A 26,270-nucleotide genomic window follows, 5' to 3' on the forward strand; every position below is an offset into this window, starting at 1 on the left:
AACTCGTATACAATCTCGAAGTTAATCTTGCACAAATTAGTATTGTGACATCTGTTTCCCCATATACTGTAAGGAAGTTGCTTCTACTTTAAACGTGAATGTTCAAAATAACAGGAACAAGTCAAATAGACTCTGCTCTGAATTTTAATTTGATTTAACTACATTCATGACACGTTACTTGATACTTCCTTATAATCTATCAACCTGAAATGTTCCATTAAACATATTCCCAACCCTCTTTCACGGTTTTTTATCCCCACCAAGGTGCATGGATGATTGCTTTCTATTTTAAGATCTTGGTTTCTTCTTTGAGACGGAGATGTAGATGTTCTTTAAATAGCAGCATACTTACTGGAAACTCACATCACTCTAGCTCCTATGGCCAGTGTGACACTGATCCAAAATACTTGACCTCAGAGCAGGTGGCTGCATGTTAGAAGTGAATATGCTTTTGCAAGAGAATCTTCATGAACACATGCTACTCATCACAGTCTGAAAGCATCACGTTTAAAGTCACAACCGTTACTCAAAATGCTTTGGAAACACCTGCCCAAGTCATGACCACACACCAGGCTATGGTTTGAACTGTGAATGTGGATTCTTGTTCCTTCGAAGGTCCTATCAAGATCTGACATTACTAGTCATGCAATTTGTTTCATTTGTTTGCCAAGTTGAGATGGTGATCGCCTTCCTGCCAGGTTCATTGACATTTACAACATTGTTGTGTGAACTAAAACAAATAGTTCATCTCTGGAGCCAGAGAGTAGAAAAGCACTGAAACAAGCTCTTCGGACCAACCAGCCCTTGCAGACTAACATGCCCACCAATCTCAGAATAGAACAAATTATCTTTTAAAGTCCACAGCCAAAAATCTCCAATAAAAAAAGTCCCAACCAGATTCATTCTGGTAATTTCCATGGAAACACAGTGGGCGATCAACAAGTAAAAAGGATGCAAGATGAGTTGTGTGCTCGGTAGGGCGCTGGTCAGGCTGCATTTCGAGTATTGTGAGCAATTTTGGGCACTATATCTGAGGATGTGCTGGCTCTGGAGTGGGTCCAGAGTTGGTTTACAAGAATGATCCCAGGAATGAGTGGGTTAACATATGATGAGCGTTTGACTGCACTGGGCCTGAACTCTCTGGAGTTTACAAGGATGAGGTGGGACCCCATATAAGCTTACCGAATAGTGAAAGGCTTGGATAGAGTGGATGTGGAGAGGATGTTTACACAAGTGGGACTAGCCACCAGAGGTCATCACCTCAGAATTAAAGGACGAAGAATTTCTTTAGTCAGAGCAGTGATGGAAATCGCTATCAAAATATGGAGGGGACCAGGGGACAGGGGGGACACAATTTATTGGCGGCCGCACGCGCGGCTTCGAAGGCTTCTGCCATGGGCCCTGTGAACAGTAATTACAGCTCAATCCAGCGCTAAATGCAGCTCAACTCTGCCTGTCTCGCTGGGTTAAACTACAGCCCTGCCTGGACTGACGGAATACCAGTCCGGAGCCGTGGAGCTAGCGCTGCTTCTCTGCATTGGCTGTTACCCTGGGCCATATTTCCCTTAAGTCCAGGCAGGGCTGTAGGTTAACCTAGGCAGAGTTGAGCTGGGTTTAGCGCTGCTTCTCTGCGCTGGCTGTGGGCCTGGGGGCACCGCGCCCATCTGACTCCCGACGTCTCTGGCCACCCCCGGGCGTGGGGCACTCGGGTGGAGACAGGGCTGTTCGGCAGCGATTGCAGCGCCGGAGATGCGGCCAGAATCGATCCTGGGTAGGCGCAGGTCTGTGTCCAGGGCGGCCGTTGTGATCCTATGACCTGGGCACCTCTCCCTCCTCCAATCACCGCGCTCTATCCTCAGTCCCACTCCCCTACTTCCGCCTCTGACCGACACCGTCCTCCTCCAATCGCGCTGAATCATCATGTCCCGCCCCCATTGCCTGCTGACCGACGTCTCTCTCATCCGTCCCACCCCCACTGTCTCGCGGAAAATTGAGATTTCACCAAAAAACTGTGGGGGGGGGGGGGGGGGGGATCGTCCCCCACCTCTCAAAACAGTTGGGGGAAATGTCCCCACTGCCCCCGCCCCCCCCGGGATTTCCGCCACTGAGTAAGAGGGTGGTGAATCTGTGGATTTTTTTTAACACAGAAGGCTGTGGAGGCAATGGATATTTTTAAGGCAGAGATTTATAGATTCTTGATTTATATAGATGTTAAGGGTTATATGGATGTAACATCTTGATTTATATGGATGTAAAGATGACGGCGCTGGCTTAACAGCTGCGGCCCACCTGCAGTCCGTCTGTGTTTTTTCTTCTTTTTGTTCCTTTGTCATGTTTTAGTTAATTTTGTTTTATTAAGTTGTGTATGTGTGTGGGTGGGGTGGGAGAAACATGTTTTGGTCTCTTCCTTCGGGGATGCGACTTTTTTTTCTGTCGTATTCCCCGTTTCCGTCTGCGCCGAGGCCTAATGGCGGAGCTGGCGGCCTCGGAGCTGTGGCGGCGGCAGCGGAGACCCGACCCGGCCTCGGAGCTGTGGCGGCGGCAGCGGAGACCCGACTCAGCCCCGGAATCGTGGCGGCGGCAGCGGAGACCCGACTCGGCCTCGGAGCTGTGGCGGCAGCAGCGACCACCCGCGGAGTTTGAACCAGCCCGATCGCGGAGCACGGTTGAGCCGCGGGACTTACCATCACCCGGTGAGGTCACAACATCTGGAGCCTGGATCGCCTCGACGCAGAGGGAGAACAAAGAGGGAAGAGACAGAGACTTTAAGATTTTGCCTTCCATCACACTGAGGAGGTGTTTGGTGAACTCACTGTGGTGAATGTTAAATTTGTGTTGATTGTGTGTTTTTGTCATTTTTTATTATATGTATGACTGCAGGGAAACGAAATTTCGTTCAGACCGAAAGGTCTGAATGACAAATAAATTCAATTCAATGGGGAGAAGGCAGGACAATGGGGTTAGGTGGGAGAGACAGATCAGCCATAATGGAATGGCAGAGTAGACTAGATGGACCAATAGCCTAATTCTGCTCCTATCACTTATGACCAAACATCTTCATTTTCTCAGCAAGATGAGAGCTGCAAGTGATTAGAATGTCAATAAATTGGACCACCAACAAGAACCAAGCTGAACACATTTCCTGATAACTGGTACTAATATGGTGGACTGTAATGTTTGTGGAGTAATAGGACATTATCAACACCTGTGCTAAGCAGTAAACTGGTCAGCAGTTACTCATCACCAATGTGGGAGGATCACCACCATTTTCTCAATGACTTATCACTGGCTGCCCAATCACCACTCACTTCCTCTAAATTATGATACTTAAAAAAACACACCACTTCTTCCTGTAGAATTCTCCAAGCAAGACATCACTTGCTCACTGTTATATAGACCAACTCATTATGAGCTGCACCCAATCATTCCTTTATTTGCTGCCTATCATCAGGTCAGAATCGTGAAACCGTGATCTGAAGATTGCTGCTCCATTATACAACAGTTTTGGAGGGAAGCCATCACATACTTCATACAAAGTTAGCCATGTCCAAACGATCTTCAAGAAATGCTTCCACAGTGTAAACATTAAAATTGATCTGGAAAAATAGTAAATGGCACATGGTTTTGTCAACCTGGATGAAGAACCTATATTTACACTGCAGACAGCTTTTATTACACAAATGGATGAAAAACTTGGATAAAATTTAAACTCCTGGAGTTAGAATACTGTACAACATTGGAACATTGTGAAGTACTTTGCACACAAGTACATTAAGAGTTTAGTCTTGGCAACCAACTTGTACATAGCAAGGTCAGAAGTCCAACAAAAATGGGAACAGTGAATCCACTTTTAGGGCCACTGGCTCGTGCATAAAAATTGATCAGGGAATATCTGGCCAACTACACTGTTCTTTTGAAATGGTGTCATGTGGTTTTTCCTTCAATCCACTCAAGGAGATAGCTTTCATTTAATAGCAGTCATTTATTATAAATCATGATGTACATAATACACACTTCATCATAAATTCAAATGCAACCTTTCCCATCAAGTCTGCTCGCACATGCCTCTCATTGGTAACATATCTATGCTCACTGCATCACCCAACAGCATGTTTACTTTTTCATATTGCTTATGCAGAATCTGTACCACATCCTTCAAATCATTGAACCTAAAGATTAGTTTGAGAGACTTACCAGAAAGTTAGAGGTACAAAAGGAAATAAAGCCACAGTCAGATAATCATCTACAACATTGCCTGTACAACCTAGTTGGCAGAATAGTCTTGAAACTACTCAATAACAACGTCTGATATCGTAGCTCAACAACCCATTCTATCCGCATAGCTTTTAATTCCCTGTGTTTAAGCATCCTTTCATTTTCAGTAATGAATTTAGTGAGGAACTGAATACTCAACAGCCAATCAAAGCTCGAAAATTTGTCTCTCGTTCACTCCTATATGGCTGATTGTTCCTCTACCAACCTTAATCCTGCACTTCAGAATTTATCTCTATTGACCACACAATATTCCATGATTCTGCCATCCTTTGAGGAAGAGAGTTACAATGTCTCATAACCCACAAAATATGATTCATTTCAATGCCAAGGTAGTTGAGGACAAGGATTACGCTGGTCCTCGGATTAAAATATTAAATTGTGAGGAGGGATCAGTACTAAAGGGCTAGGCAAAAACTGGAGAGTTTGGAGATGACTCCATATTTATAGGTCAGCTAGTTAGATCTGAGGCTCGGCATGTTCCAGTAAGCTTAGAATACAAGGATTACAAGGTTTGCAAATCTTGGATAACTAGAGATACTGCAAGTTCTGTCAAAAAGAAAGAGGAATATATGTAATGATTAGGAAGCAGAAATAAAACTGGGCTCGAATATAAAAAGAGCAGGAAATAACAAACAAGGAATTAGGAGGGATAAAAGGGGCCCCCATAAAAAAAAAATATATATATATATATATATTAGAAACAAGAGGAAAGCTAGGGAAAGGCTAGGTCCACTGGAGGACAAAGGGGGGAATTAATGCCTGAAGCCAGAGAAAATATGCGAGATCCTAAATGAGCGTTTTGCATTCATATTCATCAAGGAGAAGGATGATGTTGAGATCAAGGTGGGGTATAATTGATATTCTAGGCCATGTTAGTATTACAAAGTTGGTGTTGAGTATTGTGAAAAATATTATGGTGGATAATTCCCCAGGGTCTGATATAATCAGTCTGAGGATACTCTGGGAGTAAAAGGAGGAGATTGCTGGGACCTTGACAGAGATCTTTAGCCACAGGTGAGGTGCCAGAAGACTAGAGAATAGCCAACATTATTTCTTGAAGAGCAAAATGGATCATCTGGGAAATTATAGGCTGGCGATCCTGTTATATCGGTTGCAAGGATGGGAAAAAATGAAGATTGGGGTCGCTTTAACTATTTACTCGAGTATATAAGAGCTTGAACCGTATAGGGATATTCAGCATGTTTTTTTGGAGAGGAAGTGCAGTCTCTCAAATATGATTAAGGTAAAGATTATTGGTGAGGGTATTGTAATAGATATTGTCTACAGGACCTCAAAGGATTTGACAAGGTCTCCCATAGCAGGCTGATCCAGGAGGTTAAGTCAAAGTACGTTTGGAAATGGGATACAAAATTGGCTTGGTTAAAGAAGACAGAGGATAATGGTACAGTGATATTTCTCCGACTAAAAATCTGTGATCAGTTGTGTTTTGCAAGGATCATTGCTGGTTAGGATAAAAATGTAGATAGTCTAATTAGTCAGTTTGCAGAGGAGAAGAGAATTGGTGGAGTTGTGGATAATGAGGAAAGCTGGCAAAGGATACAGCAGGATATCGTTCAGTTAGAAAGTTGAGGGAACAAATGGCAGATGGAGTTTAACCTAAACTCCACTAGCCCAACTAGCTTTTCCTCATAACCCAATCCGTGCATCCCAAGTATCTGTCCAGTCAAGTGTCTCTACTTGATACATCTGTCCATATTCCTTCAAGGAATCTTTGTATCCTTCAACCAGTTTACATCCACGCATTAGTTATACATCATAAACAGCCAATTCACAAGTGTTCATGGCAATCCATCTGTAATACTCAGACAATTTTAAAGTGATCTATTTATTGCTTTTCCATTTCTCTCTGCAGTCTGGGCACGCCTTTCCTTGGCAGTTGTTTAATGTTAAGGACGAGTTACTTCCACAATGATTTTGTGGCTTCTAAAGGTGGCTCTGCAGAATCTGCATTTCTGCCAGAAGTGGGGCATTGTGCTTTGTTTAAAACAATGTGCACTCCTTGCACTTTGTGCCCACCCTTCATGTGCTCCCATCGGGCAGTCAGTAAGTACTTAAGTGCTTTAGTCTTTAGCAGTGAGTTCTCATGTTCTGGTGAGGATATTTTATTTCCTCCAGGATAAGAGATATTCTTTAAGAATATTTCAGTTCTCCTAGGGATCTCCATCTTAGAGTGCTTGTTTGGAGGCTGGTGTCCGGCACATGGGCAATGTGCGCAGCATATGGTCAAGATGCCTTCATTATTGGGATATTAGCATCATGATGACATTGCGATATCTGTTCTGTCAGCAGATTTTGCAGAGGCAGTGGTGGAGGTACTTTTGTAATACTTTGATGTAAGGATCATGGACTACTTGCCCAATGTGAACAAGATAGAATGACGACAAACGAAGATTGTCAAACTGCAGTCTACTGTAGTTCCTTCATTATTAGTCCCAGATAGAGTCAAAGACTTTTGCAAAATCAAGACCATGTACAGTTGCTAATATTGCTTTATAGATTTTTCTTGAACAATGAATGTTATATTCATCGAGAATACTGATGAGCAGAATCTACACTGCAAAACTGGAATGAGCTCTTCGGCTGCTGGGAGGAGAGGGTTAGGAGTTTTCTTGCAGCAGAGCTGCAGAATATTCTTTTCAAACACTTGCTGGTATGAGGCAGTGCCCTAATTGAGATTGATAGCATGCTTTGAAAGAAGTGCGGAATGTTCCTTCCGGTCTTAACAACATTGATGTGTTTGCCAATCCTGAATTCTTTCCAGGGAGGATGTGTGCATTTTTGTACCATAGATACTCTTGACAGTATTATAATGGCTGGCAGATACCTCTTTCCATCCAACATCTGTTTTTTAGATTACAAGTTTTTTTGTTGGACCACAGCTGACAGCTGATTCCCAGGTATCTGTTTGCTCGAGGCTGTAGTAGAACTCCTTCTCTGTTACTTCTGAAGTCAGGGCTCATCGGCTGTTGATAGCAGCATACCACCTCTGAGATAGAGCGAGCTGAAAGGTCATGATATGTTTGTTTATTTCACAGGGAAAACCACAGAATCCAGACCAGCTAATTTGCATCAGAAAACACAAGGGCCATAGGAAGAACTCTTTGGCTTTGCCCTTCCAGAAGGTATGCACGTCATCTAATGTTTTGATTTGACGGCTCCTTAAAAACAAACTCTCAAGATTCATTCTCTGAAACATTTCTGATGTTTAGTACATCAGCCCACCCTGAAGAGAAAAAAAAATGAAGGAAACTCGAGGCAATGAGAAAAAGACAAGTTTTAATCTTCATCATTCCCAAAGAGAAAATCTATCGATAGACGTCAAGTCTCTTCCACCAACACCAGACCCCTTGTAAAAGTATTCTCCATTTACCATGCTACATCCACCATTCACTTTTGCTCCAGCACTGATATTTCTTTACATGTTGAAGGTTTGATTTGCAATGTCAAAACATCTTTTTGTATAGTTCTTCCTGTTGTTGGAATAAAATCTGTCCTCATTGTCTGTTTTATTGTCTAATTTTAAGTACAAGAAGAAATGGATGGCAAATTCACAAAAAACAGGAAACTAGCTACACTGAGATTGGATTGGCTGAACTTGTTTTCCTTGGCATGAAGGAGACCAGCGGGTGATCTGGTAGAGGCATATAAAGTAAAAGGCAATATATACAATAGATTTTTCCCCCCAATGATCGTTAGGGGCATCAAAAACAAGAGGACTAAGATCAAGTTTTAAAGGGCATCTGAGGGATACGTTTTTCTTTACACAGAGAGTGGTTGATATCTGGACTTACTGGCAGAGGGGAGTCAAGTATAATCAATGCATTTCAGGGACATTTAGACAGGCACTTAAATAAGGCATAAAAGGGCACAAACCTAATGCAGGCAAATGGGATGGACATAGAGTTATACTGCATGGAAACAGGCCATTCGGTCCAATCTGCCCAACATGCCCCATCTATACTAGCCCCACCTGATTGGGACTGGCCCATATCCCTCCAAACCTATCTGATGCATTTACCTATCCAAATGTTTTTAAACATTGTGATAGTACCTGCCTCAACTACCTCCTCTGGCAGCTCATTCCATATACCTACCTCCCTCTGTAAAAATAGTTGCCCCTTGGGTTCCTATTAAATCTTTCTCCCTTGTTTTAAATCTATGCCCTCTGGCTGTTGATTCCCCAACTGGGTAAAATACTGTGCATTTACCCTTTCTATTCCTCTCATGATCATGTACATCTCTATAAGATCATCCTTCATCCTCCTACACTCCAAGGAATAAAGTCCGAGCCTGGTCAACCTCTCCCTATAGCTCAGGCCCTCGAGTCCTGACAACATCCTCATAAATATTCCCTGCACGCTTTCCAGTCTAACAACGTCTTTCCCAGAACAGGATGACCACAACTGAACACATCACTAAATGTGGCCTCACTAATGTTCCCTACAACTGTATCATGGCCTCACAACCTCTGTACTTAATACTCAAGAAGGCCTGGTGGACAAAAAGACCAATTTCTGTGCTGTACAAGTATGACTGATAGTACAAGTCAATATGCAGAATGCCAATTTTGTGCCTGAGGGAATCTAAGTGGGAATTAAGTGGAGAGTCATGTTTGCAGACAGAACTGACATTCAGCTAAGCACCTCTCAAATCTATATTTTGTCTACATGATAATGAAGAGCTGACACAAGTGGAGAGTGACGACAGTGTGCCGCACAGGAAATGCACAGAAGGTATAAAGGAAATGTGTGCAAGAAATAAGACTTTCATAGCGTGCTTTTGGTCCATCTACGTAATCCTATTTACCAGCATTGTCTGTATCCTTGTAAGCCATGCCTATTTAAGTGGCAGTCTCAATTTCTCTTAAATATAATTGGAAATATAAACACCCGTCAGCTGTACAACCATATAATAATATAACCATATAACAATTACAGCACGGAAACAGGCCATCTCGACCCCTCTAGTCCGTGCCGAACACATAGTCTCCCCTAGTCCCATATACCTGCGCTCAGACCATAACCCTCCATTCCTTTCCCATCCATATAACTATCCAATTTATTTTTAAATGATAAAAACGAACCTGCCTCCACCACCTTCACTGGAAGCTCATTCCACACAGCTACCACTCTCTGAGTAAAGAAGTTCCCCCTCATGTTACCCCTAAACTTCAGTCCCTTAATTCTCAAGTCATGTCCCCTTGTTTGAATCTTCCCTACTCTCAGTGGGAAAAGCTTTTCCACGTCAACTCTGTCTATCCCTCTCATCATTTTAAAAACCTCTATCAAGTCCCCCCTTAACCTTCTGCGCTCCAAAGAATAAAGCCCTAACTTGTTCAACCTTTCTCTGTAACTTAGTTGCTGAAACCCAGGCAACATTCTAGTAAATCTCCTCTGTACTCTCTCTATTTTGTTGACATCCTTCCTATAATTAGGCGACCAAAATTGTACACCATACTCCAGAATTGGCCTCACCAATGCCTTGTACAATTTTAACATTACATCCCAACTTCTATACTCAATGCTCTGATTTATAAAGGCCAGCACACCAAAAGCTTTCTTTACCACCCTATCTACATGAGATTCCACTTTCATGGAACTGTGCACAGTTATTCCAAGATGTCATTTTTTATTTTCAAGCTAGAATACAGATCTCAACAGTACTTTTGTTAGATCATTTTAATAATCAAACTATTGTACTGGAAAACTAGCTAATCACAAGCACAATAAAGCATCAGATTATCACACTCAAGAGTGCACTGTTACGGGACTGTCCGATAAAAACTAGCAATGACACAAGATTAATTAACAGAGACCAATCAGTACTAAGCAGCCCATTGCTGGTGAAGTGACACTAACATTTGGCTGTTGTCTGCTTCATCAGTTACAGACAATGACTATAATGATGACCATAAAAAATAATTTTATTCAAGATACCAAAATGGCACAGCTGGTAGAGCTGCTTCCTCCCAGCACCAGAGACCCTGGCATTGGGTGCTGCCTGTGTCTCCCTCAGTGACTGCGTGGGTTTTCTCCAGGTGTTCTGCTTTTCTTTCCTATCCCCAAAAGATAGGAAATGTTCATGGCTTCTATAAAATTGCCCCTAATGTGTCGGGACTGGATGAGAAATTGGGAAAATGAGAACCTGTGTGAATGGGCGATTAAAGGTTAGAGTGGACTCTGTAGGCTGAAGAGCCCGTTGCCATGCTTTATCTTCAAACTGAAAATGACCTTCATCACCGATTGGCTTCGTCATTCTATTGGCTGTCACTATCAGCTGGATCTTTTAACATTTCAGTCTAATTCTCTGTCAATACCACAATGATTAAGTACAGAAACTGCTAGCTAAGAGAACTAATATATTAGTGAATTCTAAATTTCATCCACCTTTCTGTACTATTGATTCACATCTGTGACACCCCTCTGTATTTGCAATTGCCATATGGTACCCAATAGACCAGCATATCATCTTGCAATGAAAACTTACCACACTGAATTCACAAACACATCAAACCATAAAGAGCCAGATGCTGAATATCTACAATATCCCTTAAAACACAGGTCGAAGAGAAGCCTCATCTTAGAATAAACAATGGTCCCATGCATATTCCCCAAAAATATATATATCCCAATCTGATGGGAATGCAAATATCAAGACATATATTTGCAAATAGCAATTCCCTATTTCACAGCAGCGCCTTTACTTTCTGAGGAGGCTCAAGAAAGCCCACCTGTCCCCCCAGATCCTGACCAACTTCTACCGGTGTACCATCGAGAGCATCCTGACCGCCTGCTTCACGGTATGGTACAGCAGCTGCACTGTTGCGGACAGGAAGGCACTACAACGGGTGGTGAAAACCGCGCAGCACATCATCGGTGCCCCGCTCCCTGCCATGGATGCCCTCCACCGAAAACGGTGTCTGAAACGAGCTGGGAAGATCATTAAAGACCCCTCCCACCCCAACCATGGACTGTTTGCCCTCCTCCCATCAGGGAGGCGGTACAGGAGCCTCAGGTCTCGTACCAGTAGGATGAGGAACAGCTTCTACAATCATACCGTTGCATTGCTGAACTCGGAGTCCCGCCGATAGATTCCTCCGGTCCCTCCGTCCCCATTGTTTAATTATTCTGTATTTTTTATTATTCTGTATCCTCTTTTTTTATTTTTATTTTTTTTATTTCTATATTGCACTACTACGGACTGACGCAAAACTGCATTTCGTTGTACCCATACTCAGTATTTGTGCAATGACATTAAAGTTGAATTGAATTGAATTTCTCCATGGAAGTGATAAGAACGGGAAGACAATTGGAACACCCTCACTATTTCAATAATCTCCCTTAAGCACACTATTGGAGTCATCCCCAAGTCCATGCACCGCAGTTTAGCTTAAATGGGCGCAGGGTCCATGTTGAAGTAGCGACAACCTAACACATTCAAAACAAATGAAAGTGGATAAGAACAAGCAATTCTTTGCTTAATTATGGTACACTAAATTTGCATCGCTTGGAAGCAAACATCACATTTGGATTTCAATTTCCCCCAAAAATCTACTGTTCACGACCTTCATTGGGTAATTTATCAAAAAATCTTCCCATCTCTTCAGAATGTTTTAGTGCACACTTTCCTGTTAAAACACAAGAACAATGATTGTCCTCATTTACCTCACTAGAAGAACTGCATGTACATTACAAAATTAGAAAATTTCCATACCAAGTAAAACATCAAAAGCATCTGGGCAAAAATAAAATACACTTTCCAGATTGGCTCATATCTAAAGAGCAAAACTATGGTCTCTCACAAATTGTCTATTCCCTGATCACTGCAAGCACGGTAATCTCACATAGTAGGAATCAGAGTAATGCACCACAGAAAGAGGCTCTTCAGCCACTCAGCATCAAAGACCACGTACACTAAGCCATGTTTTTCTCCATACAATCCAACATCTTCTCCCAGATTCTGTCCCACAGCCTGTGTAATTTGTTAGAGCCAACTAACCTATAATTTGATACATGGGAGGAAACCCAAGCAGTCACTGAGAGGACTTAAAAATGCAACAGAAAGCAACAGAAAGTATGATTAAACCAATGTACTTTCCTATTGCTCAAATATACTCAAGCATTGCTAAATAAGGCATGTCCTCTTAAAATATGAAACCAGTTTCTGAAGACCTGAACAACAGGAACATTATCTAGAAAATCATAACAATTATCAGAATTGGAGGCATTTTAAAATAATTCATGACAAGGTCCTTTATAGATATCAAATCAACTAAATGGTAGTCATAATAGACTAAATGTAAAGTTGGTAATCCCAGACTTTTTGCTGGTGACACGAGAGCTAACACCATTCCCACGTATTTCAGATTGTACCTACACCACTGCTACTAACTGTTAATCAAACACATGTTACGCAGAGACCTAACCACATCTGAAGGTGCGCTTTCCTGTCAGTTACTGAACCGAAGCAGAGAGGAAGCAGCCAATCAGGGTCACATGGAATTTTATTTGTTCTCAAACCAACCTTTTTTGGTGTTGACAGTGTCATGGTATTGAATTGCAATAACCACATATTCACATTTCAGCAAGTTTCCGAAAACTTACTTATGCGCCCGTGGCAGTGTGGAACTCCGCTAAATTAGTAGTTCGGCAAAAGTAGATTTATCCTATTGAAACCCAATTCTCCCCAAGATAAACTGATAAGTTGTTTTTACTAAAACAAAAATCAGATGATTAACTTGTTGAAACTATCACTGTTGTAAAACCCAAGTCGTTATGAATGCCCTTCACGTCGAGCAACTACTGTTTGGATCTACAAGTGACGCCAATCGCACACAAACACGAGTCTACCAGTTTGTGAAGAGGCCAATTGACACACTGTTGTACCAAACCACTACTTAAAATGAAAAAGTACCACAAGTAGAACTCAAGTATTGTATCAGGACAAATGCATTGGTGCTCCCCAAAGAGTGCCCCGTAAATAACTGAGGAGAGCATTACGTTTCTCAGTGATTCAGCTAGGCATAGGCTAGGAGCCAAGAGCTGGAAGATGGAATTCACACAGAAGGGTGCCCACGGATAGCTGTGGATGTGGTGGCCCAAATTGAGTGTTTTCATGCTGTATATATCTGATAAATTCAGGATAGTGGTCTGACAGACTGGTCACAACAGTGTGACTATTGTAATTACAACTGCATCAAGGGATTGACTTCTGTTCCCAAGCCATCCTTTTTTGGTGCTGACATTATCATGATATCCAACTACATCAACCATACATTCACATTTCAGCAAGTTGCAGATCAGAACCAGATTCATACATCAACAAGGAAACATGGGCCATCAACAAAGGAAATGTAGGCAACCACAATATGAAATGATTGATCCAGCATTTCCTTCAATACTCTTCTTAACTTCAAACCAGCTTCAAACCGACTTAAATGGAAATATGGTTTGTAAAAACAAAGGATCCAAGAAATAAGGAACCAGTGTGGCAAAACTTTTAACATGAAGCAAGTGATTCAACAGTCAAAGGATCAAGTTAAAATGTGGCAACTGTCATATCAAGTTGCAAAATGTGCTAGACAACTAACTGATTAATACAGTTCCAAACAAGTCTCATCCAATGAAACAGTCGTTTTGTGTGTACTCTCAGCAGAAGATGAAAATCCCACAGCATCTCGAAGAAAAAGAGAGTTCACATTGGTGCCCTGGAATATAATTAACTTTCAACCATATAACTAAAGCAAACGTTCATCAGATTGAAGCTATTTGTGGGATCTTGTGCACAAATTGCATTTCGGATTAATTGCAAAGCAAGTGTGACTGCTTTTCAAAATAACTGACCGTGAAGTACTCTGTGACATCCTGGGGTAACAAGAGGTACGTTTAATTTACACACTTGACCTCTCGTGTTTTCCCCACCAACACAAAGGCCAGTCTGCAGCCATTTTGGTGCACATCATGATATCTTGAAATAGCCAAATGCACGAGGTATAACAGCACCATCATTTCAACTATGGTGCTGAAGTTCCACCTGACTGCATTGCAAGCCAAGCTTTGCCAGGAGGACCCAAACCACTGACAATAGGAATGCGCAATGATTACAACTCACCAAAAATTCCATCCAGCTAACTACCATTGCAGAAGCCTACTCCCAATCATAACTGTTACCAGTGCCATCAAACCGCACAAATACCTTCTCAAAATTACAGCGCAGTGTTAATACAACGCACCTTATTTTATCTTGTGCTTAGATTATACATAAAGTACCCTCCTATCCCCCAAGATGAATATATTGCATTTCATTGCAATATGGAGGATAAAGTCCGGTATCCTTATGCACGAGAACAATATCTTGTGGGATTCTATTGACTTCGCTTCAGCCAAGGTATGTGGCACCACTTAGATGGTGATCAAGGTTCAAGACTGGCTACTTATGACTCAGCACATCACATTTTTACTTTTGATTGTCAGCTGTTATCATTTTGCTTAGTCAATAAAAACTCTGTCCTTTGAGATGAGACTCTACCAAGTTCCTCATCTCCTCTGCATGTCTGTTTGTGTTGAATAAAGACCTGTTGCATCTCCAGCTCCAGTCTCCATGCAGGTCATTCAAAAATCACAATAGGGAAATTAGTTTCCCTGCAGGCATTAAAGCTGTCCACATTACCACAATTATACTGTACTCAATTTGGGTATGGTAAAGAAATAGAACAAACCAATGTTTATTTTCCTCGCATCCACCTAATACAGCTATCAATTGTTCCACTATAACACAAATTTCCAGAACGTAAATTGGATACAATGCGATGGATGGATCAGCGAACACCATTTGTATTGCACGAGCCAAATTGGTTGTAACACAATTGTCTCTTAAGAACTTATAGCCCTGTCCCACGGTACAAGTTCATTCCAAGAGCTCTCCCGAGTTTAAAAAAAATCAAACTCGTGGTAAACACGGAGAATGAACGTAGCGGGTACGTCGGAGCTCAGGGACGTCTCTTAGGAGCTCGTAACGCTAACAGCAGGTAATCGGGAAGACTCGCTAACGGCAGGTAAGCACGGGAAGACTCGTGACGATTTTTCAACATGTTGAAAAATGTCCACGAGAGCCCCGAGTACCGACGAGTAGCCATTACCCTAAATCTCCGAGTTCGAATCAGGGCAAACTCGGGAGAGCTCTTGGAATGAACTCGTACCGTGGGACAGGGCTTTAAGGCTGCCAGTTTCACTGCAGAAGATTAAGAGAATTATTTTGGAAATTTATAGGCAATTGCATTATTCACACTTGTGTAATTATATTTTATTAAACAATGTAACATACAATCTTTCATACTTTTAGCGCAGTATCAAGAAAAATTTATAACTACTGGAAACACATTTAATTTTTTTTATCTTACTAGAAAAATAACTGTTATTGAGTGTCGAACTCTGTAACTCCCACCTCCATTTCTTCCACTGATCATGACTCCACTGACTAGAGGGCGGCATGGTAGTGTTGCTATTGCCAGAGACCTAGGTTCGATCCTGACTATTGGTGCTTGTCTGCACAGAGTTTGTACGTTCTCCCCGTGACCTGCGTGGGTTTTCAGTTTCCCCCCACACTCCAAGACATACAGGTTTGTAGGTAAAATGGCTTGGTATAAATGTTAAAAAAATATTTCCCTTGTTTGTGTGGGGTAGTGTTAATGTGCGGGGAACTCTGGTCGGTGCGAGTCAGTGGGCCAAAGGGCCTGTTTCCACGCTCTCTCTCTCTGTCTCTCTCTCTAAATTAAACAAAATTGGTTTTGGCCATGTGATTTTCCATTACACGGGGCTCTTCTAAGGTACAACTAGTGTGGAAAACAGAACTACCTGCATTAGCATAATCCCCATTCATGCTAAACTCCTGATAGGTGAGTGTGACAGTCACTTATAGAAGAAAACTGAGGGCTAGGATTAATTTGGAGTTAAGGCAGGACTGGCCTGGGATAGTCAGCGTGCTTTGTCATAAGGATGCACTGTTGGAGGAATTGGATTGAATTTTTCAGAGGTAATTCAATTGACGTGGGGGTCTACAGTCAGGGCTATGGCAAAGATTCACATGGAAAACAGCGCAAAAAAAGAGTTCCAGGTTTCCATGATGTAGTTTTGAATAGAGTAGTCCATAACAATATTGATCAGTTGGCAGGAATGGAATTTAATCCTGTAAAATTTGAGGTGCAACATTTTGGGAGGTGTAATAAAGCCAGGTTGAATTGCACCCCGAAGTAGTATTGAGCAACAGAAAGACTTTAGTTTGTTCTAGGGATTCGCGAATGCAGCAGCACAGATAAGTAGCGTGGTTACTCCGGCACATGGAATACTTGCCTTTATTAGCCTGGACATAGAATACAAGAAAATTACAGTACAATTTCAAAAGCATTAGTAGGGTCACAGCTGAAGTAGTGTGCAGATTTAATCAAACAAGCGGCATATAGGAAGCACTGGAGAGGGTGCCGAGATGATTCGCCAGGAGGTTGTATGGGATGGAGTGTTTCATTCACAAGCAAAACTGGATAGGCCATTCTCTTTGGAGCAGAGAAGTCAGAGGGACACAATACGATAGAACTTTATTTATCCCAGGAGGGAAATTAATCTGCAAAGTCATTAAACAAAGTTTGACCCTGACATGAGGTGAACACGCAGCCTTCTGATCACAACACGTTGGGGCTAAACTTTTTGTTTTATCATTGTGATTTGTTTCATGACCTGATGAAGGATAAAAAAATTACGTGAGGCATAGGTTGGAGTTAAGGGATAGGGGATTTGAAAGACACGTGCCGAGAGACACCGCACAAAATTAAAGGTACTCGATTAACATGTTATTTTGTTTGTTGTAATTCTTTCAAAGAGAATGAAACAAGTGGTTTTTTTTGTAGACACAAGACTCGAGATGCTGGAACCTGAGGAGGGAAATGGCCAGGCGGCATATTAGGTCTAGACCAGTGGTTCCCAACGTGGGGCGTACGCCCCACAGGGGGGCAATTTAATTTTTAAGGGGGGCAATTGAGTGCGACTGAGGTCTGGGTCCAAATTTTCGATTTTAATTTTTTTGGATTTTCCATCAGATAAACATATGTAGTTTATGTTTCAGATGTTATTTTGAGTAAAAAAGGGGGGGGGGCATCAGGATTTTAGAGGTGATTAGGTGGTGCATGGCCAAAAAAAGGTTGGGAACCACTGGTCTAGACTCTTCCTCTGGACAGAGACCAGAGAACGTGTCTACACCCAACACACTGACTGTTCATTTCCCTCTACAGATGCTGCCTGACCCACCGAGTTCCTCCAGGAGATGGCTTTGCTGGTATTTTGGTGTTGTGTGGTTTGAAAATTCTCGTATAACTGCATTCTTAGAAAACTCCCGAGCACATAACAGCAGGAAGCTATTTGCCACTTAAAGTCTTGTATACCATTCATCAAGATCATGGCTGATTTTGTTTTACTTTAACATTCTTTTCCTGCATTATCCCTGTGCCTCTTGATTGTCTTAATATTCAGAAAAGTTCTGAATGGGCTGAATGACGGCCTTCATACTGTGCCAGGGTAATGAATTCCAAAGCTTCACTACCGAATTAACAAATGTCATGCCCAAAAAAAGTTGAATCAATGGTTCTGGACTCATCAACCAGGGAAAGCATCCACCCTCTATCCAGCCCCTCAAGGTCTGTACAATTTATAAGTTCTTCCATAACTTGAGAAATAGATCTGGCATATTCAATCACTTTTTGTATTGCAAACTCAATACCCCGGTAATCAGCCAAGTGAATCATCATTGCACTTCTTTAATGGTTGAGTGTATTCTTTAAAGTAATGATCCCAAAACTGTACAGATGCAGTCCTATCAAGCCCCTGTATGATTCATGTACGACATTTTCATTCTTGTATTTAAATGCACAAAGAAAAGTTCAAGCGGCCTATTGACAAGAATGGAGTTTACCATACCAAGTCTAACAGGATATCCATTGTTTTGTCAAGAATCTTCCCTTCATAAGATCATTATACGCAAATTCAATCACCGCAAAATGCTCAGCCCTATGACATTCAGATAATGTCATTGCTAACATTACATTTGACGTCCTTACTACCAATTCAACTTGCAAATTAATCTATTGGGAATCCTGCACTAGCACTCCCAAGTCCCTTTGCACCTCCAATTTCAGAATCCTTTCCCCATTTAGAAAATAGCCTATGCCTTAATTCCTGCTACAAAAGTGCATGACCGCACACTTTAGTCTGCGGTATTATTCCATCTGCCACTTCTAAACCCACTCCTACTGTCCAAATCCTTCTGCTTCCCCTGCACTGCCTGCCCCTCCACCTATTCTCGGATCATCCGCAAACCTAACCACAATATCATTAATTACATGTGAAAAGCAGTGGACTGAACACAGACCCCCTGCGGAACACCTGCCAACCAGAAATGCCCTCTTTATTGCCACTCTTTGCCTTCTGCCATTCAGCCAATCCTCTATCCATGCTAGTATCTTCCCTCTAACACTATGGGCTTTCATCTTATTTAGCAGCCTCATGTGCAGCACCTTATCAAAGACCTTTTGAAAATACAAGTAAACATTCTTTATCTTGCTTGTTATTTCTTCAAAAAATTCCCACAGATTTGTCAGGCAAGAACTCCCATTAACAAAACCATGCTGACTTTTGCCCCTTTTATCATGTGCTTCCAGGTACACCAAAACCTCATCCATAATAATGGACCATAAAAATATTACTGACAACTGATGTCAGGCTAAACAGCCTATGGTTTCCTCTCTTATGTCTGGCTCACTTCTTGAACAGCAGAGTAACATTTCCAATTTTCCAGTCCTCTAGGACCACTCCTCACTCTGGTGATTCTTGAAAGATTACTACTAATATCTCCACAATCTCTAAAACTACCTCTTTCAGAACCCTGGGTGTAGTCCATCTATTCTAGATGACTTGTCCACTTTCAGACCTTTTAGCTTCCCAAGCACCTCTCCTTAATAATAGCAACTCCACTAACTTCCCTGCCTGACTTGAATTCCTGGCATGTTGCTGATGCCTTCCAATATAACTGACATAAAAAAAACATCTTCAGTTCGTCAGTAGACAAAAATGCTGGAGAAACTCCGCTGGTGAGGCAGCATCTATGGAGCGAAGGAAATAGGCAACGTTTCGGGTCGAAACCCTTCTTCAGTCTCCTTCAGTTGCCTATTTCCTTCACTCCTTAGATTTCAATTTCAATTTCAATTAACTTTATTTTTCCGTTAGGAACTTTGGTTTCTGCAGCCATACAACAAAAAGAAACAATTTTACAAGACACACAACCAACTCAATTCACAGACACCCATCACAGCGAATTTCCTCCTCACTGTGATGGAAGGCAAAGTCTTGTCTCTCTCCTGCTCTCCATCCTCTCCCAATGTTAAAGCCCCGGCGGGCGATGGCAAGTCCCGCCGCCGTTAAAGCCGCGCTGGGCGATGTCAGGCCCCGCTCTAGGTCGTTTTCAGCCCCGCAACTCGGGCAGGGGAAGCTGCCGCCTCTGGAACTCCGAAAAGCGGTCTCCCACCAGGGACCCGCGAGCTCCCGATGTTACCGTCCACAGGCCTGCAGCTGGAGCCTCCGAAGCTCCAAACTCGGGTCGCAGCCGTACGCCACCACAGCTCCCCACGCTCCGAGGCCGACCAGCCCTACGATGGTAATTCCGCAGGCTCCGCGACTGAAGCCCCCAGGTCGTTCCAGCTGGAGGCCGCTCCACGGTGCTAGGCCCTAACGACAACAGAGACCCGACAGGGAAAAGTTCGGGTCTCCCATACAGGGAAGAGATTTAAAAGTTTCCCCCACTCCCCACATATACACAGTTAAAACAATATAAAAAGCACAGCAAACTACACATTGAACGGGACAAAAATTTAAAAAGGACTGCAGAGGCCGCTGCCGCGAGGCGCCGCCATCTTACATGCCTCACCTGCTGAGTTTCTCCAGCATTTTTGTCTACCTTCGGTTTTCCAGCATCTACAGTTCCTTCTTAAAAATCTTCAGTTCGTCCGTCATTACTTCTCCAGTGTCATTCTTCAGTGGTCCAATGTCTACCCTTGCCTCTTTTATATATCTAAAGATGCTGATTTTCCCAGTCGACCTGCATATTGAAATCCCCACGACCATTGTAACATTGCCTTTCTTGCACGCCAAATGTATCGCCTGATGTAATTTGTGCTCTACATCCTGGCAATGCTCGGTGGCCTATATAACTCCCATCACGGTCTGCATGATGTCCACAACACCATACCTACCAATTTCTAACTGTGCTTTCTCTTCCACCTTGTTCCATATACCATGAGCATTCAAATATAACATGTTGAGTTCAGTATTCGCCACCCCTCTTCTCAAATTGGTCCCCATTTTGCCTGACATTGGAGTCAACACATTTTTTAACTTTGTCCTAGTCCTATTACTTCTTCTGGGGACTTCAGTAACCTCTCCAGTGCTCTCTTTTCCTTTAACTTCATCCATACATTTCCAATTTGTTGAACCCCCTCCTGCAAACCCACCCAGTACTATTTAGTTTAAAGCACCATCCAGAGCTCTGGGAAAATGCAATTCAAAATTATGAATGAAAATCATAGTAATTAATTAAGCTGGTTTCAAATCTTATTTCAGTCACAGCGCATCGTGGAAGGTTCTTGGCTCTACGAGCAGGTTATGGGGAAGTTAAGAAGATCCAAATGATTGAAAGGGATATCATTAATGAAGACTGCACCAACCAGAGCTATTTTCTCTAAAGTAAACAGAGATTTATTAACATTTTGATATTTTTATGTGTTTGACCTGGAAGTATATTTTGCCTACCATTTCTTGGGAGAAATCCAAAATTTGTGATTGCTTATAAATTTGAAGGGGATGTCAGGAGATACTACTTCAATCATAATGTGGTTAGAAAGCAGAACTTGCTACCAGGTGGAGAGGATAAGGCAAATTGAATAGAAACATTCAAAGTTAAATAAAGTTAAAAAAACAAAGGAGAATGATACATTGTATACTTTATAGGGAAGGGTGGGAAATCCTCGTGAATACTATCAACAGCAGCGGCACCAAATGACAGGCAAACAAAGTAACTTGCATACAAAGAATGGCCACTTGGACTAAATAGTCGTCGACACCTGCAGAAATAGATTTCAATTGGTATCTTCTTCATTTCTTCATGAATACTGTGTTGTATTTTTATTAATATGCTGCAAGGACATCAGAATTTCCCCTGAATAAGGGGGTTAATAAAGTCTATCAATCAATTGAACTCTCTCAACTACGGATTCCTCAAATTTTATTGCAATCCAGGGAAGGAATCCAGGGCTCCATTAGGATTCCAATCAAGCCTGATTCATAGATTTCCCTTCAGATGTGTTATCATTTGTGATGAAAGATGTTCATGAAAAAGAAACAACTAAACAAGTCACATCACGTCAGACGAAGAAGCTTGCGGCTATGAGCTGAATACTTCTCCCCACCTCAACACTGTGTATAGGCAGGCATCCATGCACCACTGGAATCTGGTGCTCTGCAGCTGCCTTGCATGTCAAGACTCATCGGCTGACAGGGATCAAATCTATTTGCCAAGTCTCTGCTTCTCTTGCTGTCAGCTGTAGCCCATGTTCTCAAATGGAATCTGTGCATCCCACTAAAAGATACAGCAGCTCAAGGCTGTTGTCATGTTGTAGAGCAGTGGAATCTAGGAGTACAAGTACATTGTTCAATGAAAGAGGTGTCACAAGGAGATAGAGTGTCGAAGGTGGCTTTTGGCACACTGACCTTCATCAATCAGGGAATCAAGTACAGAAATTAGGACATTATGTTACAGTTATTCAAGACATTGGTGAGACCACACTTGGTGTATTATGTTCAGTTTTGGTTACCCTGCTGCAGGAAAGATGCCATTAAGAGTTAAAGAGTGAAGGGAGATGTACGAGGAAGGTGCCAAGACTCGAGAACCTGTACAGGGAGTGGCTGGACTGACTAGGTTTTTATTCCTTGGAGCGCAGAAGTCTGACGTTTGATCTTGCAGAGGCGTGTAAAATCATGGTGGGAATAGATAGGGAGAAGAGTCTTTTTCCCCCAGGGTAGGGAAATTAAAAATTAAAGGGCATCAATTAAGATGAGAGGGGAAAGATTTAAATAGGAACCCAAACAGAAACTTACTCCACACGGAGGGTGGTGGGTATATGGAAAGAACTGCCAACGGAATTAGCTGAGGTAGATATAATAAAAACATTTAAAAGATGTTTGGACAAGTACATAGATAAGAAATGCTTAGAGAGATATGGCAAGGCAGGGCAGATGGGACTAACTTAGGTAGGGAACCTTAATCAGCATGGACAAGTTGGGCTGAAGGGCCTGTTTCCATGCTGAATTACAAGGATTTTAAGGTTTTATCTTTCTTCCCATATTCTACTACAATCTATATTTTTCTGATAAAATTAAGATTTTTCTTCTCAAAAATTGAAGTATAATTCTTTAAATGTGGTGTGATTACGACCAAGCAATCTGAATATTTAGAGTATGTAAATAGAATGAGTTGAACATCAGAAGGCAGAGGCAGTCTAGGATGTATACAGGAGGACAGAAAATAACAGTAACATGTGGAAGAACAACACAGCCGATGATTACTTGGCTACAAATGTGCAACTAATGGGCCTGTCCTACTTAGGCGACTTTTCAGTGTAGAACACACGTACACACCCAGTTCTGCAGGAGGGGGACAGGGCAAGAGGGCAAGCAGGAAGGGGGGGGGGGGGGGGGGGGGGGGGGGGGGAAGTCGCAGGCAGTCAAGTCGCCAGCAGTGGCCTGAAAAAACAGCAACTGTCAGAGTGGAACATACACACACATCGCTTCCTTCACCAGCCCGTTATGCAGGGGAGGGACAGGGCAAGCGGGGGGAGCGCTGTCTGAGTGAAATTCACACGGTGCAAAGCTAATGTGATACAGACATACACCACGATGAACAGGAAGGTTGGTGCTGTAATTAAGACAGTGAAAACACAGTGTACGGTCACTTAAGTCCTTGAGAAGGGATGGGGAGAACTTTTTAAAAGCCAGAGAAAACACGGCTGTGAAGCTCAGCGGACATTAACATTATCCTTGGTTCTGAAAACTACTGTACTTTTTTTTCCCACACAATGAGCCAATCAAATTCACCGGTCAGCACCGGCGACAACCTACGGCCTCCTGGCGACCCACTACCACTGCACCTACGGCACGAGAATTCTCGCTACTCTCCATGGCGGCTTCATTTTGGTCGCCACTAATCTTAGCAGAGACCAGAATGAAGCCGCGACTATTTCCTTCACTCCATAGATGCTGCCTGACCCGCTGAGTTTCTCCAGAACTTTTGTCTACCTTCGATTTTCCAGCATCTGCAGTTCCTTCTTGAACACTAGTTCCGAGAATGCGGGACCAAGAAGGCGACTCCTAGGCAACCACCCGCAAACAGGTGGCGACCGCATAGTCTCCTGTAGTCGTCTAACTGGGACAGGCCTATAAGAATGGAACCAGGCGTGGTTCTCAAACAGAACTCACAGGTCAAGGGAGATCAAGAGTGATAGATTACTTTAGTCATATTGACACAGATGGCCCACTGAGTCACTTTCATACGGAGAGATAAGAAACCCAGAGGAGGGATTCTCACAAGGAGTACCAAAAATTAGCTCCTTCAAATCCCCAGGGTTCAATGCAACAATGCACATTGACGGAAATGCAGGTATGATTCACAGATTGTATATGTGGAGATAAAGTAGGCAGGTGTGCACAGTAATGCAGAAGCAAGGATTCTAATCCTGAAACACACACAAAATTATTCTGTGGCTGGTAATCCAGGAGAGAGCCGGCAGTCTCATTTTTGCACCATAGGTTAGTTTCCCAAATGAAGAATAGCCTTTCAAGTGAAGCACAAACAGAGCTACTGGTCTCAATGGAACAAGGAGTAGAGACGACTTTTAAGAAGCCTGAGATATACGGCTGTGAAGCTCGGCGGACATTAACATTACCAGTCGGTTATCCTTGGTTCTCCAATGAGCCAATAAAATTCATCGGTCAGCACAGGCTACAACCTACGAGAACCTTTTACTTCCTGGCAACCCACTAGGACCTCCTGGCAACCCACCTACGACATGAGAATTCTCACTACTCTCCATGGCGACTTCATTCTGGTCGCCACTAATTTTTGAAATATTTGTGGCAACTATGATGCCACAACTAGCTCCCAGAATGCAGGAACTGCTCACGACCATGAAGGCGACTGCCCGCCAACCACCCGCAAACATGTTGCGACCATGTGGCGACTGCATAGTCTCCTGCAGTCGCCTAAGTGGGACAGGTCCATTACCATTCCAGGATTATGTCTGGGAGTACGAAAGAGAAAGTGAACCTTGGTTACAACATATTTTTTCAGAATAAAATCTCTCAGCCCAATGACATCGCATGTGTGCTCTGATATTTTGCACATACAACTGCGTTCTCATAAGAGATTTTATATGCAAAGAATCCTCTTATATCAACGTTAAGGCAAGTTCCAACTTCCAAGAGAATTACTTTACGCCTCCTCACTTGGAAAGCAACAACAGGAAATGTGCCTGGGTACTTGCGCAAGAAGTGCACAGAGAGTCAGCTGCTTAGAGGTGTGGAGAATCAGATGGCAAAACATTTACAAAAAATAAGTTGGTTTAAAAGGGTGCAGAAGAAATTTATCAACATTTTTCACAGATCAGAAAGTTCAGTTATGTGGAAAGACTGGAAACGTTCTTCTTGGAACAGAGAAAGTTGTAATGACAGGGGTATTAAAAAGTATCACCGATGGCAGATCGAGAGAAACAGTCCCCAGAGGGGTCAGGAATTAGGAGCCACAGAATGAAGGTGATCAGCAAAAGAACTGACAGCGGCACGAGGTGAAATGGTATCACATAGTGAGTGCTCCAAGGCAGGTCCAAAAACCTTTCAGATATTTACCAAAGCATTGTTTAGAAGGGAAAGGACTTGCGGGTCTCCAAGGAGTAAGACTCCCCGGATTATCCTATAAAGCTATCATATGGCTATAAGCTACAAGGCTCTATGGTTTCCTATAATGCTGTACTGTCCACTAAGATCATGTTTGGAAGACCAGTTTCAAGTACATTCAATGCCCATGTGGCCTAAACACAAGTTCTACAACAGCTGTATCCTAATTTTGACAACTCAGTTGGGGTAGCATCAGAAATGCTAAATGCTAGGTTACTCTGTCAAGACTTGCATCAACATACTGAAATCTCTTCAAAGAATGCAAAATGCTGTCAGCTATGCAATCATAACATCCCACAGATAGACAAAAATTGAGGCCAGCCCATCTACTTGCGCTTTTCACAAATAGATGAGGTGGGAGGAAGAATTCAGAAAATTTAACTGGGTCATTTCACACCTCATTACAAAAAGAAAAATGACATCTCAATCATAGCAGAACACCATTGGCATTATACCCAAATAAGAACCTACTCAAGTGTAAAGGCCTGAAACATTCAAACCCACAATTTGCTCTAATCCAAGGCCAACTGACCCAGAATTATACTTTATCTTGCATTCTCGGTATTTATTTGCCCATTCATAATGCGTCTGGACCTTTGGCAAAACCCTAACCTACACCTTACTCTGTGAGATCCATGATTACACCAGTAATGCACTAGTAACACAAAGTGAAAAACTAAATTAGTGGCCAGAGTAATTAAGTGCCTTAATTCTACACACAGACATTCACACCATTTAACAAGCACAGAACAAGGATTAATCACCACAATCCCATAGATGTTTCACTACTCCCAAACTGCACAAGGCAGACCAATCAGTTTCATCATCCATTTCAACTGCAACTATACAACTTCCAAACGTCAAACTTGCATATTCCATTAGGAAATAAGACTCTTTCTTCGAGGTAGAAGGAAGGAATGGGTAGTAATCTTAATC

The 26,270-nt window shown here is 42.4% G+C and overlaps 1 protein-coding gene across 3 annotated transcripts in view; it reads right to left on the bottom strand.

Annotated features, from left to right (window-relative positions):
* The window catches only part of pak2 (p21 (RAC1) activated kinase 2), a 47,299-nt gene that overhangs the window by 16,263 nt on the left and 4,766 nt on the right, over positions 1 to 26,270 (bottom strand). The gene's annotated exons all lie outside the window — the stretch shown is intronic.

Source organism: Amblyraja radiata, chromosome 13 (genome assembly GCF_010909765.2).
Source record: "Amblyraja radiata isolate CabotCenter1 chromosome 13, sAmbRad1.1.pri, whole genome shotgun sequence".
Taxonomy (NCBI): domain Eukaryota; kingdom Metazoa; phylum Chordata; class Chondrichthyes; order Rajiformes; family Rajidae; genus Amblyraja; species Amblyraja radiata.